Source organism: Aethalodelphis obliquidens, unplaced genomic scaffold (assembly GCF_003676395.1).
Source record: "Aethalodelphis obliquidens isolate GAN/ISIS:26980383/991018 unplaced genomic scaffold, ASM367639v1 scaffold97, whole genome shotgun sequence".
Lineage (NCBI taxonomy): Eukaryota > Metazoa > Chordata > Mammalia > Artiodactyla > Delphinidae > Aethalodelphis > Aethalodelphis obliquidens.
The window spans coordinates 989,418-1,006,434 of NW_020838041.1; the positions used below are offsets into that span (position 1 = coordinate 989,418).

A 17,017-nucleotide genomic window follows, 5' to 3' on the forward strand; every position below is an offset into this window, starting at 1 on the left:
TGATAAAGTTCTCTGAAGAAAATAAAGGTATGCTGATAGCAAAAAAAGACATAGCTGCTGTTTTCACTGACAAGAGATTATACAAAGATATCTGAGTTTTTTAATACTTTGCTTCTAATGTCTCTGTCAAATAAAATTATTTTTCACACCAAAAAGTATGAACATACTTTGATAGAATAAATTTAAGTCTAAGATTGGTAAGATGATAATAAAACAGCATTTTGAGTCTCTCCTTTAAACCTCCAAAATACATTATAGATGGAAAGGAATATGTTATATACCAGATTAATATGTTGTCATCAGGGTAGACAGATGATGAGTCAAACCTAATGTGATGTAATCTGATGGCAATACATATAAAAACTTCCACTTGTGGCCAAAAAACCCACAACTGAACAAGAACAAGGTAGGGAAGACATGCTGTCTTTTATATCCTATTTCATCACCAGGCAAGGTCATTATAAAATGTGAGTGATGAAAGGTTAAGAGCAAAGATAGAAATAGCAACTATTGTGTTGGATTATAGGGAATGGGGTGATATAGACTTTGGTAAGAAGCCAAAACCTTGTCAATGATGAAGTAGAGGCTGGTTTGGTCAGATACTGTGTTCCCTTAAAGAGACATATCAAACTGAAGGCTGGAAATCCCAGAATCAGAATCCCTAGGAAAATCAGTGATCAAACTATAAGAAGACAAAATACAGGTCCCTAAGCAGGCAAGAGAACAATCCATACAATTAGCTGTGAACAGCATTTCTGCTGTGTCAGTAATTTTCTTAAGGACAGAAAGCTTTATCACTGTACCTAAAATTTAACATGACCATATAAAATCTTTAGAGGTTTTGATCTGAAGACAGCCTAGTTTGAGTTAATATTGGGATGCAGATACCAAAAAGTAATAATAATAAATTATAATAATATTTATTAGTATGTTTTAAGAGAAATACAATATGAAGAACTAGAGTGTGCTGCTGGTGTTCCACTACTGTGTTCTAGTTCAAAGATCCATGAAATTTGTACTGGGAGCCATAACTTAAGAGAAGTGAAAAACAGGAGGGTTTTCACAGGACAGTAAACTTAATGAAAAATGAAATCAAACGTTTATTCTGGATTAAAGAGACCTCAGTAAAACAAGGTAGCTGTGTTCAAATACTTGACTTATCATAAGGGGGTATGATTTGTTCTATATAATCTCAAGGAGTGGATTGAAGACTAGTGGTTGATCTAAAATAGATACCTATCTTAATTAAAAATAAAAATGAACTCTGAGGATTTTTTTTTTTCAAAATTGAATGAACTAGATCAGGATATAGTGAGTTAAAATAAAAGCATAGATTGTAATAAATACCATATAGGGAGAAGAACTAAAATATTGAATAAGGTGATTCAAGTAGATAACTAGGACATTTTTGACCTTAAGATTCCATAATTGTAGTCATTAAGTGTCAAAGTGACCAATTTGAATTTTATTTTAGGCCATTGACTCAGCATTTGAAGAAGTGTAGAAAGGGAGACTATGGAGAAAAGAAAGTACATGAAAAGCAGAAGTAATTCCAAGAAAAATCAGTCTGTTCTCACTGTCTTTTTTAAAAAAATCTTATCCATCATTATCACTACTATAATCATTTAATTCTCCTTAAAATTCTTGAATGGTACTAGACTTCTCATTCAGTAGAATTTCTCAGCCTGGTGTTCAAATGTTTCTAATAATTAATCTATAACAACTCTCCAACCCAAGTTTTTAATTTAAGTCAAATTCATTCTCATGTTTCCAACCTTCCTTCCTCACCAGTGTCCTCTATTCTTACCTAATTTGTTCCCACTAAGATACGTAGCAAAATACTGGTCAGAGAACAGACTTTTTTTTTTAATTTTATCTTATTTATTTATTTTTTATACTGCAAGTTCTTATTAGTTATCCACTTTATACATATTAGTGTATATATGTCAATTCCAATCTCCCAGTTCATCACACCACCACCACCACCACCCCGCCGCTTTCCCCCCTTGGTGTCCATACTTTTTTTCTACATCCTGGTGTCAATTTCTGCCCTGCAAACCAGTTAATCTGTACCATCTTTCTAGGTTCCACATATATGTATTAATATACGATATTTGTTTTTCTCTTTCTGACTTACTTCACTGTATGACAGTCTCTAGATCCATCCACATCTCAACAAATGACTCAATTTCATTCTTTTTTATGGCTGAGTAATATTCCATTGTATATATGTACCAAAACTTCTTTATCCATTCATCTGTCGATGGGCATTTAGGTTGCTTCCATGACCTGGCTGTTGTAAATAGTGCTGCAATGAACATTGGGGTGCATGTGTCTTTTTGAATTATGGTTTTCTCTGTGTATATGCCCAGTACTGGGATTGCTGGATCATATGGTAATTCTATTTTTTAGTTTTTTAAGGAACCTCCATAGTGGCTGTATCAATTTACATTCCCACCAACAGTGCAAGAGTGTTCCCTTTTCTCCATACCCTCTCCAGCATTTGTTGTTTGTAGATTTTCTGATGATGCCCATTCTAACTGGTGTGAGGTGATACCTCATTGTAGTTCTGATTTGCATTTCTCTAATAATTAGTGATGTTGAGCAGCTTTTCATGTGCTTCTTGGCCATCTGTATGTCTTCTTTGTAGAAATGCCTATTTAGGTCTTCTGCCCATTTTTGGATTGGGATTCTTCACAAACAACTGTAAAGTAGGCAGTAACTAACCATGCTCTATAGCCTGAAGCTGCATTGTAGAGTGGAATCCTTATAGGGTTCACTTTTCCTCCAGCCTTATGAATCTCTAGGAACATCTATTTAGCTGTGGAGTCACTGATGAACTTATAATGCACGTTTCCATCAGTTGATACCTAGGCATAGCCAGTTTCAACCATAGAAACAAATACTTACTGAATACCTTAATATCAGAGATACAACAGCACGGACCCTAAAAGTAATGCATAATCAAAGAGGGAAGAAAGAAAAGAAAACAGAGTGTGAAATTACAGCAGATCTCAGTGTGCACTGGAGGAGTCCCTAACAGTGGTGCTTAAATATATTCTTACGTTAATCAGTCAAGGTCTTATAACACGAAGTAAATCTAAGTTGATCTGAAGGGTAAGACTTAGCCAGGCAATGAAAAATGGTACAGAGTCTGGAAGCAAGGGGAACCGTATGTATGAAGCACCAGGAACAAGAAGATGTGGTATATTCAGTGATCTGCAAATTTTTTAGTATAAAGGAGAGATAAGAGATGAGGCTGGAGAGGTGAAAAGGAGACAGTGAAAGATATTTGATGCCATGCTAAAAAGTTTCTTTTTTGTCTGTAAAAGATAACCTGTAAGACAGTGTTAACGTAAGAAGAAGTTTTTGATCCATGGAGGAAGATGCTGTCTCAGTGTCTTGCTATTAGAGATTTGTGTCTTTAGGTCTTCAAGACAAGTTCAACTGTTTATATCATGGTGTCACTAGTACTAAGTCAATACTGGTAACACTTCATTCAGTGTACAATGGTTTCAAATAAGGCCAGGCAATAACATAACTCAGATCATGTACATAGGGGTCAGGAGTGGTCTTCCTGAGAGAAATAAAAGGTTAGTGAAAGAAAAGTGAAAAGTTTTGTTCTTCTGTGATTTGTAGGTCATTGGTTGGAACTCACAAGCATTTCTTCATGTAAACATTGTGACAAACAGTGGTAAAACATTCTGCTTCTTCCCTCCTTCCAACAAATAGGAGGCAGGAACCCTGGCTTCCTGGACCTAAGGTGATGCTTTATCAGTAAAGACAGAAAATGAGATGAGTAGAGGTTATGGAGAGAGCAGGTTAAGAAACAGAAGGCAGAAGAGAGAACAAGTACTCCAGGGAGAGGTACCAGTAAGTGCCCAGAATGTGCTTCTTATGTAACTATCTGGGGACCTTTCTCTTCCTCCAGCCCCCATCTTTTGCTTCTGATCATCCATACTTTCCCACCCAAGCCAATCTGATATTAGAAACAGTCAGCCAGCCTTATGTACCTCTGAGAGAGTGTGCTGTGTGTATGTGTGAGATTTTCTAAGGGTGTTGTTATTGTTATGCTGTCTTTCTGTCTTCAGAGAATGAGATAAGGCCAATTCAGTAGACTAAGGCACAGAACATCAACCCTGTTCTGTTTCAAGGGTGTTTTTTTTTAGATTTTTACTGGAGTAGAGTTGATTTACAATGTTGTGCTAGTTTCAGCTGTATAGCAAATTGAATCAGTTATACCTATACAGACATCCACTCTTTTTTAGATTCTTTTCCATACAGGCCATTACAGAGTATTGAGTAGAGTTCCCTGTGCTATACAGTAGGTCCTTGTTAGTTTTCTGTTTTATATATAGTAGTGTGTATGTGTCCAAGGGTTTTTAATCTAAGGAGGAAGTTATGCGAGGTGTAAACAGGGAAAGGGTATGAAAGAGAAAGTTCAACTTTTTCTTTTTCCCTCTCCTTTCTTTTTGTCATAACTAGTCTTTCTGCCCAATTCCCTGGCCTGAACTCACCTTGGGATGGAATGAGAAATTCAAACTACACTTCTATGGAAGGCAGAATTAGAAAATTGTGCAATTAAACATTGAAAACTACAGACTTAAAAACAGCCTTAAATATTGATTTTTTTTTAACTCTAAAGGATTGTTTAAAATACACTTAATTTCAAAATTATTCTGCTTTTAATAAAACATGCAATATAATGACAAAGATGAAGATAAAAAACTAATTCATTGTTTAGAGCTGTGTTTAAGTTATTTTCCTTGCTAAATAGGCCTTTGTATCTTTATAGTTTTGGTCAACTTTTATTAACTGGAACATAAGCTCTTATTTTTGGCTACAACTTCAATAAAAATGCCTTTTCAATGGGGGAAAGTATCTTCCTGTCTGACAAATGCACAATGCATAAAATATTAAAGCTCTTAAAACATAAAAGTGGTGTGACCCCAGAGAGAGGACTTCTTTATACACATGGTACTTCCCTAATCAAAACAAATATGTTCTGTCATCCCTGAGCTGAGATTTGGTCTCCTTGACCTTATCCAACCTGTGCAATAAACCAACAAAGTTTTAAGTGATGTTTCCAGTAGCTACAACATTTAACATGTAAGAAATCAAATCCCAGATCCAGTTAATAAAATGCAACTTCAATATTGATCTATTAAACAAAATTTCCAAAAACCACATGAATCCAAAGAAAAAGAAATTATCTTAATCAAAAACATCATTAGTATAAATTAACTAATTCTATCCAAGGGACCATAAGTTCTTTAAAAACATAATTTTAATAAAATGATAAAACATTGATTTAAAAGATATATATATAATTAATCACAAATATCAGCTGTTAAAATGGTGTTAAGGGAAACTAAATGCTTTAAATCACAAATTACCACCATTTAGAATCTAACACAGTAAAATTAAATGTTTAAGAAGCAAATTGATATCTCCAAAGTAAATAAGATGTTAGTATTTTTATTTTTAACACTTTCCATACAACAATGATGTTCTGCTTTTCTTTATTCTAATAATATGTCTGTTTAATTTTTCCTGGGAAAAAAAGCATTAAGAACCAGGAGAACAAGCATGAATTAGATTCAGTTCAATTTATGGAAATTCAGTCTTATGATACTCTTCAAAGATAGCTAATACTCAAGAACAATTTTCCCTGGTCTCTTTATTTTGTTATACTCTTTACAATGTCTTCTCTGTTAATAAGTTGCTACAGGCCTTTCAAGTTTTCTTACCATTTAGTTTTGACTTCCACGTCACATTTCTGACATAAAGGCTTCATCAGGTATACTGCAAGCTGAGTTTCCCACTGCAGTATTGGCCAAGATTACTACTCAGCTGCCATAATTGAGGGTTCCATTCCTGTTCTCTGAAGATAGAGTATGGTACTCTCTGTGGGTCAGTGACGTTGAGTAAGTATGTTTGTCACCACTTGATTGAATAGTTCAGTATTCTTGGGATTTCGACTCCCATATTTTCTGTGATGTGGACACATCAAGAGCCAAATTGCTCCATTCGATGAAAGAGATCACCCCAGCAGCAGTCATCAAAGCTACCATTGAGCAAAAAGACATGCTAAGCACACTGCCTGGAAAGTTTTCAGATGTGTTAGAGGAGTAAAAGGAGGTCCACTGGTTAGGATTCTGCAAATATTGGGTTGGCCAAAAAGTATCTTGGCAATTGTTTGGTTATATGCCTTTTCAACTCTTTCATACTATTGGTCTTTCAAAAATAGTGGAGAGAGTAGAAATGGACCACAAAGTCTTCCCTCAACTAGTAAGTTCTTCTAACAAATCTCTCTTACATTCACAGTGTAATGAGGCAAGTTAGAAGTGAGAGTGAGTGAAAGAGTCAGAACAGTGTTTCTCAACACTTCCTGGGCTAATTTTTATCACCTTGAGGCAGGGCTGTAGATGGAGAGAAAGCACACATCTGATGCCTCTTCTTGCCTTGTGAACCTTATCAGACTTCAAACCCCTGCCTGGTGTGAGACAAAATATATTCATCAACAGTAGAGAAACCACACTGAATGTGCTAATGTTATCTTAATATGCTCATCACATCAAATGTTAAATACTCCCTACACTTCAAAATCGCACTGTCCAATATTGTAGTCACTTGCCAGATGTGACGATATCAATTTAAATTTACTTTTATTAAAGTTTCAGCACCTCGGTCACACTAGCCATATTTTAAGTACTCAGTAGCCACATGTGGTCAGTGGCTACCATACAACATTCCCACTATCACAGGAAGCTCTGCTAGCACTGCTTTAGAATATAAAATTTGGCCAACTTTATAGCTATAGCAGCCATCGCCGTTTAAAGTAATTAAATATCTGTATGATGTGTACTTTTCTTGTAGTTTTTCCTGTTTCCGAGAACATATGATTTCCCTCTGCTTGGGTTTAAAATAGACATACAAGTTTTAATCTGTACACAAAAATATGTCAGCAACTTCTGAGTGAAAGCAAATGTGGTCCGAGTGCCTCCTGCATCTGTCCCTGCCCAGAAAGATGGTCTTTCACACAGTGTTAAAAATCGTTCCAGTTGGTTGAGTCCAGACTTTTCACTTACAGACACCTGCTGTCCACTCAGAGCCATCAGAGGGGCTCGTGGGGTGGGTGTTTCCGGTGGTCTCAGCTTGTCCACCAGCACCTTTGGAGAAACAGAGGGTGCAGTGCCGTGTCCTACGGCACCTGCATCGGGGCATCAAAGTAAAGCCCACATTCCTCACCACACATTTAACTCTGCAATCCTACACCGGGAAGTGTTCTCCCTGACCCAGACTGGTGATCAGCTTCTGCCCTAAAGCATGAGAAAAAGGCCATTAATTCTACAGGGAACTGGGTTTTACAAGGATCACTTCAGCATGAAAAACAGAATACAAACAGCCTTTAACTCGTGTTTCTATGTCCCTCCCATTAACGTGGAACATGGGAGGGTTTATACTTCTTGTTATTTGAAAAAGAAAGCAATATTGACCCCAATCTAGAATATTGCTGGAGGCTGTGTAGAGAAATGGAAATGTGAGAGGTTCAGGTGGAAAGTATCTAAGTGTCTTGCTAGGGGCGCACTATTCTTTCTTCTCTTTTAACTGCAAAATGTATAAAAGGTGTTAGAGCTTACAGAACCTTTTTATTGTTTTGTTTTACAGCTCAAAGAATGGCCCATGGAGATTTAACCCCCCTTACCTCTAAGAAAAATGTGAACCTTCCCATCTGAAGGAGGGGGGAGGGGAAGAGTCAGGAAGAGAAAGATCGCTTTCCAGTCCTTGGCATGAACTGCCCCAAAGCTGGCGTGGGTGGCCGCCACCCAGATGGCTGTTCCCTTTGCAGCCTCACTGGAGAGCAGACGCCTAGGGCTGCTGTGAGAGGGGAGAGCTCCCGTCCCACCCGGAGCAGGTCAAAGTGCGCTGATGTCAACAGTCTTAGAATCTATAGAGAGGCTGGGCCAGGCCTGGCATCCGGGGGAGATACGGGGGGCCTGCTGTCTTTGGCAAAGCTCTATCTGAGAAGCTACCACCGCCTCTAACACCCTCCCCGTGGACATAGTGCGACTTTAGGGGAAACACATGGGGCCCGCACGCTGCCTGCTGTAATTAACCGGAGATCATTTAGGCTCCCTGATTTTCTCTAGCTCTTCAGCTGCAAGGCAGGGATAATAAGATCCATCCCATCACATCGCTCGGAGGAAAACTAAAATACGTAAAGCTCCCGGGCACGTAGTAGGTTTCCAATCCGTGGTGGCTCTGAGAGTAGTCACGACTCTGTGGGTGCTTTTCCTGGACCCACAGAGACTCTGCCCTAGATTCTCAGTGTCACCTGCACCCAAATACTTAGGGCTGTGTTCAGCTTTCGGAAGTGACAACTGTGCTGGGGCAAATATTATTTTTTGTCCAAAACGTCAAATGTTTAGAGTGTCCCTCTCAGGGCCCTGCCCTTCTGCACCCTCGCAGGAAAGGCGTGCCGGCTCCACACCAGCTCTCTCGGCTTGGGCTCCCGTGACAGGATGTCATCATGAAGTGACTGCGCGTGGTGGTGAAGCAGGAGAAAGGGGTCTCTGTGCAAAGGCAGGGGTCATGGCCGGAACTGGGAGAATTTTGCCGCTGAAGGCAAGGAGCAGCTGTGGTGCAAAAGGAAGAGACGGAAGAGGAAAGAGGGCTGGTGAGAAACGTTGCAGGGGGTTCAGAGATGTAAGGTGGGGGGACTTACTACTTTGAACGTCCTGTTCTATTGGCCAGGGTGTGTTTTGACTACATCACCACACCAGCATTAAGCCCCGCCCTCACCTTTTCAGTTGGGTTTACACCTGGGCGCGTCCTGCTGACCGCTCTGCGCAGACTCGTCTGAGGGGGTGGAGCCCTCTCTGCTCTCCTCCCACGCAGGCCCCTTCAGGTGGACGCGGGGCTCTGTGGGCTGATGCGCCCCGTCTCCCCTGACCTCAGCGGAGGCTACTTCAGACCAGGAGAAAGGTACGAAGGGGGACTTTGCACACTCTGGGTACCCCTGGTGCACCTCAAATCCGTGCTTTTGTGCGTGGCATGGGGGAGAAGGGAAGGTTGGGGCCCAGGCCCCTTTCAAATGTGGGACGTTTTATTAGGAGACGGGAACCGCCCAGCGGGCGGAAAGCTGCTGCATGCTGATGCCGGCGACCACAGGAGTGGCCTCAGGTTTGCAAATATCCTTTCCTGTCCGTCCAGCACCACGTGTCCGCCTTCGGTGTCCAGGGCAGAGACGCTCAGAGAATGTGGCGTCCACTCTTCCCTCGGTTTACTGGAGTTTAGAACCGCAGGAGACTGTGAACGCGCTTTGAAACTCCCAGGTGGGGCATTGACGACCCTTTGGGAGCCTTAAGCACAGAAACATTTGTGGTTCTTCTCCCACGTGTATTAAAAATAAAAACAATTCTTAGTTTATAAAGAATTGAAGACTGAGATATATGAAGACTGAGATAATGCAATGGAGGTTTTTTAAATGTTTAACTGCTTTGATGCTTCTAATTGAAATATCAAATAACATCCTTCAAAAATAGTTTTGGGGTCTTTAATTTGTTGGCACCCTAAGTCTGGGTGTAGGCTAGCCGCTGGGTAACTTTTTGCGCCGACCTGTGGGTGGAGAAGCAGATGAAGGGTGAAGCCGCCTTGTTGAAAAGAGGGAGTGGTGGCTGGACCCTGAAATTCCAGAGCGTCACAACCAGGTGGAGATCATTGTAATTTCTAAACTAGATGGGAGAATCTAGCCTGTTATCCTGTCTCTCTAGTAACACAAAAGGACTTTTCTTCATGGCAAAGTTTTCCCTAATAAACCTTTTTGGAAGTATTCACTATGGCATAACAAAAATATTTCAAAACCATTTGTATTTTTAAATTTTCTCCCAGTTATATTGTCAGATCCAGAAAACTGATAAAATAATCCTTATTACAGTAAGACTGGCTTTACTATGACAATAGTGATAGAATCACAACTATCTAACAGTTGCATTGTACTTTATAATTGACAAAGAATGTGATTTTCCAAATATCTTATCATTTGAACCTCATATCAGTTGTGTGATGTAACAGGAGGGTTATTAAAAGTCCTGTAAATTTGAGTTAATGAGACAACTTCTTTCACATTTTAATAGGGACTTTCTGGAGATGGAATTTCTTGACACCCAAGATCAAAGCATTGTTGATAGCTTATAATCATGATTTTATTCTATTTTTTTTCAGGGGACAAGGGAGAGGCCCCATTTGCCCAATAAAGAACACACTATAAAAGGTACCAATACTCCTTTTCACAGAATCCTCGTTCTTTAAGGCCTAGGGTAAGTGTTACCTCCTCTGGGAAGCCTGCCTTGCTGCCCAAGGAGTATTCTTTGTTCTTTCCCTTGCTGCCAGAGGTACTTGATCAAAGCTTCTATGTTTGTATCCTCCATGGATTGTGAGTTCTTTCAGGATTGTTTTATCCTCTTGTACATGAGCGGCATGTAAGCCAGTACTTACAGCACAAAATAGATGCTCAGTAAATAATATTGACTGACCCATGATGTAAATGAGGAAATGAATTAATAAATGATTCATAAGTGGAACCACTTCTGTGTGTTGAAGATGGTTCACCAAGTCAAGGCTTCTAAATTTAGCAAGGATTTATAAACTGGAGGATCTGGAGGGGCTCTGAAGTTGTAACTCAGAACCCCGCTTGTCAGGGTCAAGTGTAACTTAACATCAGCACCCTGAAAGCTGCATCTTTTGAAATGCTTCAAAATATGATAACAGTCTTAAGAGATATGCAGATATACAGAAATTGATTAGAATATTAGATGTGTCTGATGTTCCCTATGAGGACACCTTATAATTCTGTCCTTCCCATAAACTAAGAAATTCATAAGGAATGGAATGCATTCTGGTTACTCTTTTAAAGGCTTGCAAACATCCTCAAAGGCAGCATCTTGCAGGCAAGGCTCCTGGCAACAGTCTACTGATTTGTTAAGTATTCAGTTCTGAAAAAGAGAAGGCAAATGTGGAGAGCGTCTTCTGATCCTGGCTGCTGAAACACAGCGGTTATCACTAACGCTGATAAGCTGCTTGTCAGCACTCTGACTCCATGTTATACGAAGCTGCAGGCTCTCCTCGCTGATTAGCACGAGAGCTAGTAAAAGGCTTCAATAGCAACATTTGAGACAGATCTTCTGTAGCTTCAAACACGGAATCAACAGAGTTCTTTATGGAAGCCCAGCTGAAGTTCATACTTCACACCTTGGTACATTAAAAACATTAATTTTACTCAGCCTTTATAATCAGAGAGTCCCACCTACAGACATTTATTTGAAGATGTCTGAGGGCCCGCACAAGTAGAGAAGTAGTAATACTTCTAAAGAAAACTGCTCCTTGGAAAAGGTAGAGATTAGGAAGAGTAATAATTATACCTGAAATGTTAATAACTGGATATCTTTTTCTGTAAATACTCTTACAAGTATTTACATTTAAAAAGATAAAATTGCTAAAAAAAAATTAGAAGAATAAGAGCAGTATCAGTGAAAAATGGGCAATTTTCTTTTTTGTTGATGTTACTGCCTAGTTTCCTTAGTAATTCTTCTATGTGAGCCTGGAAAACTGAAGGAGAGTATTATTATGCAAAGCATTCTGGCACAAATGGCATCACATATCTCATAGATTGGGGATTTCTTGAAAAAAAAAGAAGAAAGAAAAGAAAAATGAAGCATTCAGTGTTTGGGGTTTTCAGTGAAAATTCATTGCTGTGCTTGCCAATACTATCCTGCAGCTGGATGTATGCTACTGCTACATCCCGTTTCATCCCCAGGAGGGGAGAAACTAGAAATTCAAACAGCTTCATATTAAGCTCTTAAATTCAAATTAGGGGACAGTAGAATATAACTTTTAATAAATTTTAACATTTCTCTCTTCACAAAGATCACATAAGAAATATTATTCAGAGATTAGGGAGTATAGGTAGAAAACATCAAATGTCTTTAAAATTATTGTGAGATAATATTAGTGAAAATGAGAAAAGCAAGCATTGTAGGTTTTTAAATTCAATATAAAGGAAACAAATGATGCAGTCCCATTAACAAAGCAATGAACTCAGCTACTAAGCACTCTAAATCTGTAATATTTGCAACATCTATCTGTAGCTTTCCTTTTGGCCCAAATGAGGGTTGGGTTTACTCAATGTAAAAAGAAAATCAATCATGTCTATTTCAAATTTAGATTCAAGGCTAACCTGTCTCAAAAGAGAAATTCCTGGAGGGCTGCTGGGTTATGACAGCTCTTCCCTTTGACCCGCTGCCAAGGCTAAGCTAATCCTTTCTCAGTCCTTTGTTGCCATCTTCCTCATTCATAATCGTCAGTCTGGAAGGGGTGGAGGAAACATAGTTAAGAGGGAAATTTTCATGTATTCGGATCTCCATTCCATATCATTATATTCCAAACTACTTAGAGATCTTAAAATGCTTCGTGATGTTGTTCAGTAATACACAGTAATCTTGAAGAGCGAAATAGTCATCAGAAGGCTAGAGAAATGCAAATACTATTTGAATTTTTTAAAAATCTTTTTTATTATTGAGAATTTCAAACATATTTGAAAATAATATAACAAAATCCCGAAAACTTATCACACAGCTTCAGCAATTATCCACTCTTATACTCTACCCCATCGCCTATAATGTATCTACTTTCTCCAGCCTGTAAACTTTTGAAGTAAGTCCCAAACATCCTAGTATTTCATCTCTCCATTTCAGTATATGTCTCTAAAACAACTCACTTATTAATATAGTGAAAATATCAATATCCTAGCTAAAAAATTGAACACTTTTAAAAATATTATCAAACATCCAGTAAGCATGCAAACTTCCCACTATCTCATAAATGCTATAAATGAATTTATTTTATAGTTTATTTGAATCAGAACCCAAGTAAGTCCATATGTGACAGATGATTTTTTATGTTTCTTTCAATTGTTGGTTTTCTTCTCTGTCCCTACTTCTTTCTCCCTTTTATTTCTCTTTTATTTCTCCCTCTTTTATTTTTTGTTGCGTTGTTGTTAAAGAAACACAGGGTTTTTTTTTTTTAATGTACTTGAATAGCTTCCTCTGTCTTCTGTATATCCTGAATATTGGTAGTTGGATCTAGAATTTTGATCAGATTTGGATTAGATATTTTTCCAATACAATTTCATGGGTGGTGGGGTGTTTTATCAGAAGGCAAAAAATGTCTGATTTTCTCTCTTTTGTGATGTTAGCGGACATTGATATTCAATGCTTAGATCAAGTAGTTCTTTAGGGAAGAAAATAGTAATATTCAAGCTCTATTCTTTCTTCTTCATTTATTAGGTGGAATACTATTATAAAGTGAAACTTCCTCTGATCTACTCTTAGGTTATCCAATGGTATATTGGTATGGGAAACGCAGGGTAAATGTTTGCTTCTTTCTCTTTATGTACCCATTTCCAAAATAATGATTTCAGTTCTTAGCATATTCTGATGGTGATCAGTTAGGTCTTTTTATTGACATTATAATAAAGTCATGGAAGTAAACATTTAATATATTTCTGTACATTGCACCTATTATTTTCATTGGTGTTCAAATTAAATCATGTTAGCCCATGGGAGGCTCTTCAATTTGGCTCTTGAGATCTTTTGAAACTACTTGAATAGTTTTTGATAGATTCATGGCTATATTGTATTACAAGATATTTCAGCCATCTTTGCATGTTTCCTGTCCCAGACCTGGAAAACCTTTTTGCTAAGGATCCTCAGGTTCTTTTCCATAGGAAATGGTCCAATCCGTAGAGAACAGAGCTTGGATTTAGGTACTAGTTGCATGTGTCACACCTGGGTTGTCACACTCATTGTTTCCTTTTCAGTAGACAGAACTAGGTATAAGTTCTTGCTTTTTAAAGAGAAAGTATTTCATGCCTTATATCAAATTTTCTTTTAATATTCAGGTTTTTACATTTGTATTTTCTTTCTCCTATGCTATCAGTCTCAATTTTAAGGAAAATAGTTTTTATGTCAATGTGTTTCTAGTCATTTTTATTCTTTGAAGTTCATTTTCTGGAAGATTCCTCAGGAAGGGTGTAAGGGTATTCATCATGAGCTTGTATGTTGTTAACAATTTGTTGGTAACTGAATATAAAATCTTGTCTCACACTTTGTTCTTTGGTCATCTTAAAAAGTTACTCCATTGTCTTCTGTCATTGCTTCCCTTCAGTAGCATTGCCATTGTAAAGTCTAATTGCATTCTGAATTTCTTTCTTGCTTGGAATTTTTATCTTTAAGGCCCAATGATTTTATTAAATGTTTTTGGTGCGTTAGATTTTTATTGTTGCTGTAATAAAATACCACAAACTTAACAGCTTAAAGCAACACAAATTTATCCTCTTACAGTTCTCTAGGTCAGATATCCAAAATGGGTCTCAGTGGGCTAAAACCAGCATATCAGCAAAGATGTATTCCTTTCTGGAGGCTCTAAGGGACAATATGTTTCCTTGCCTTTTCCAGCTTCGAGATGCCGCCCACATTCCTTGGGTCGTGGACCCCTACCTTCCTCTTCAAAGCCAGCACCATCATATCTCCCTCGATCCTTTTTCGGTAGTCACATTGCTCTCCCACCACAGCCAGGAAAAGTTCTCCTCCATTCAGGAGTCATGTAATTAGATAGGGCCCACTCAGCACAGGACAATCTCGTCTCAAGGTCCTTAACCTTAATCACAGCTGTAAAGTCCCTTTGTCATGCAAGGAAACATACAATTCTGAAGATTAGGGTGCAGACATCTTTAAGGGGTCATTATTCTTCTACCATGCTTGATATTGTTTGTTCTGGGTCAATTTCCCAGGGAACATGGTGGATCATTTCAATAAGGAGTTTCAAATCTTAACCTTATGTTTGAAACATTTTTTTGAATTACAGGTTTTTATTGTCACTATTGTTCTATTCCACTGCATTGCTTTACTTTTCCAGAGACTCCTGTTATATATGTTGAGCTTCTTTACTTGCTTCTAATTTACCAATTTCACTCTAATACTTTTTATTTCTTTCTTCATTTCTTTCATTTTTTTTTTCTTTTCACCTATTTCTGTTAAGTTATTACATATTGTATTTATTTACTCTTGTGTTCTTTTGGTTTAGTCTTTATTTCTGAATGTTTTTTCTTTTATTTTAATTCTCTTCTGGGTTCTACCACTCAATTTATATTAGACTTTTTTTTAGAATAGTTTTAGATTAACAGAAAACCTGAGCAGATGATACAGAGAGTTCCCATAATCTCCCCTCCATTTATTAGCATCAAATATTAGTTTGTTATATCTATCACAAATAATTAACCAATATCAATACATTATGACTAACTAATGTCCACAATTTACATTAAGGTTCATTCTTTGTGTTTTATAGGTCTTGGGTTTTAATAAAGGCATAATGTCATGTATCCTACATTATAATACCCTACAGAATAGTTTCTCTGCCCTAAAAATCCCCTATGAATAGGTGTTCCACCTATTCAGCTCTCATTTCTTCCCCTAATGATTTGGAATGGTTTCCAAACCATTCACCTTTCACGTTCTCTATAGTAAGTTCTCTCTCCAGAATGGTCATGTAGTTGGAATTGAAGAGTATTTGGCTTTTCAGATGACTTTGTTTATGTAGTAATATGCCTTTAAAGTTACTCCATGTGTTTTCATGGCTTTGTAGCTCATTTCTTTTTATTGTTGAGTAATATTCCATTGTATAGATAAACCAGTTAGTATATCCAGTCACTTACTGAAGGACTTCTCGGTTGCTTCCAGTCTCTGACAATTATGAATAAAGCTGCTATAAACATTCATGCGTAGGCTTTTGTGTGGATATAAGATTTCAACTGCACTGGACAAATATCTAGGAGTACAACTGCTAGATAGTAAAACTATGTTTAGCTTTCTAAGAGACTGTCAAATGGTCTACCAAAGTGTCAGTACCATTGTATATTTGTACCAGCAAAGATGACAGTCCCTGTAGCTCTGCATCAGGGCCAACACTGTCAGGTTTTTGGAATTTAGCATTCTAATAGGTTTGTAGTAGCACTTCACTGTTGTTTTAATTGCAAATTAGTATATGCTGTTGAGCATCTTTTTTATGCATATTTGTAATCCATACATCTTCTTTGTTGAAGTGTTCAATTCTTTTTTCCATTTTTCAATTGGCTTGTTTTCTGTTTGTTTTTTCATTATTGAATTTTAAGGGTTTGTTGTATATTTTGGATGCAAGTTCCTTATCATATGTATGTTTTGCAGATATTTTTATCCATTATATGGCTTGCCTTTTTATTCTCTTAAGAATGTCTTTAAGTAGAGCAGAAGTTTTTATTTTTAGTAAAATGTATAAGTTATTAATTTTTTCAAGGAAAAGGCTTTTGTTGTTGTATATAAAAACATTGTCAAATCCAAGGTCATCTAAATTTTCTCCTGTGTTGTTTTCTAGAAGTTTTATAATTTTGTGCTTTACATGGTCTATAATGTTCTATGATATATTCTGAGTTAATTTTTTGTGAAAGGTGTAAGTTCTGTGTCTAGATTCAACTTTTTTTTTGCTTATGGATGTCCAATTGTTTTAGCATCATTTGTTGAAAAGATTATCCTTTCCTCCATTGAATGACCTTGTCTCCTTTGTCAAAGGAGACACATTGTCACACTATACTTGTCACACTAAACTTGTGTGAGTTTATTTCTGGGCTCTCTATTCTGTTCCATTGATCTAGTTGTCTAGTCTTTAGTGAGTACTAAGTTGTCTTGATTAATTTAACTTTGTAGTAGGTCTTCAAGTTAATTCTCCAATTTTTTTTCAGCATTGTTTTGACTCTTCTGGGAATTTTGCCTTTCCATGTAAACTGCAAAATCAGTTTGTCATATCCACAAAATGAGATTTTTGATTGAGATTACATTAGATCTAGTTAGGAATAATTGACACTCTAATATTATTGAATCTTTCTACCAGTGAACATGGAGTATCTCTCCATTTTTTTCAAATG

General features: G+C 37.4%; 1 long non-coding RNA gene across 1 annotated transcript in view; it reads left to right on the forward strand.

Moving 5' to 3' along the window:
• Positions 1-17,017, forward strand: part of LOC113614450 (uncharacterized) — a 155,582-nt gene that overhangs the window by 25,653 nt on the left and 112,912 nt on the right. Inside the window, exon 3 of the long non-coding RNA XR_003430644.1 lies at positions 10,228-10,322. This is a non-coding gene — a long non-coding RNA (uncharacterized LOC113614450). The remainder of the gene's footprint in view (positions 1-10,227; positions 10,323-17,017) is intronic.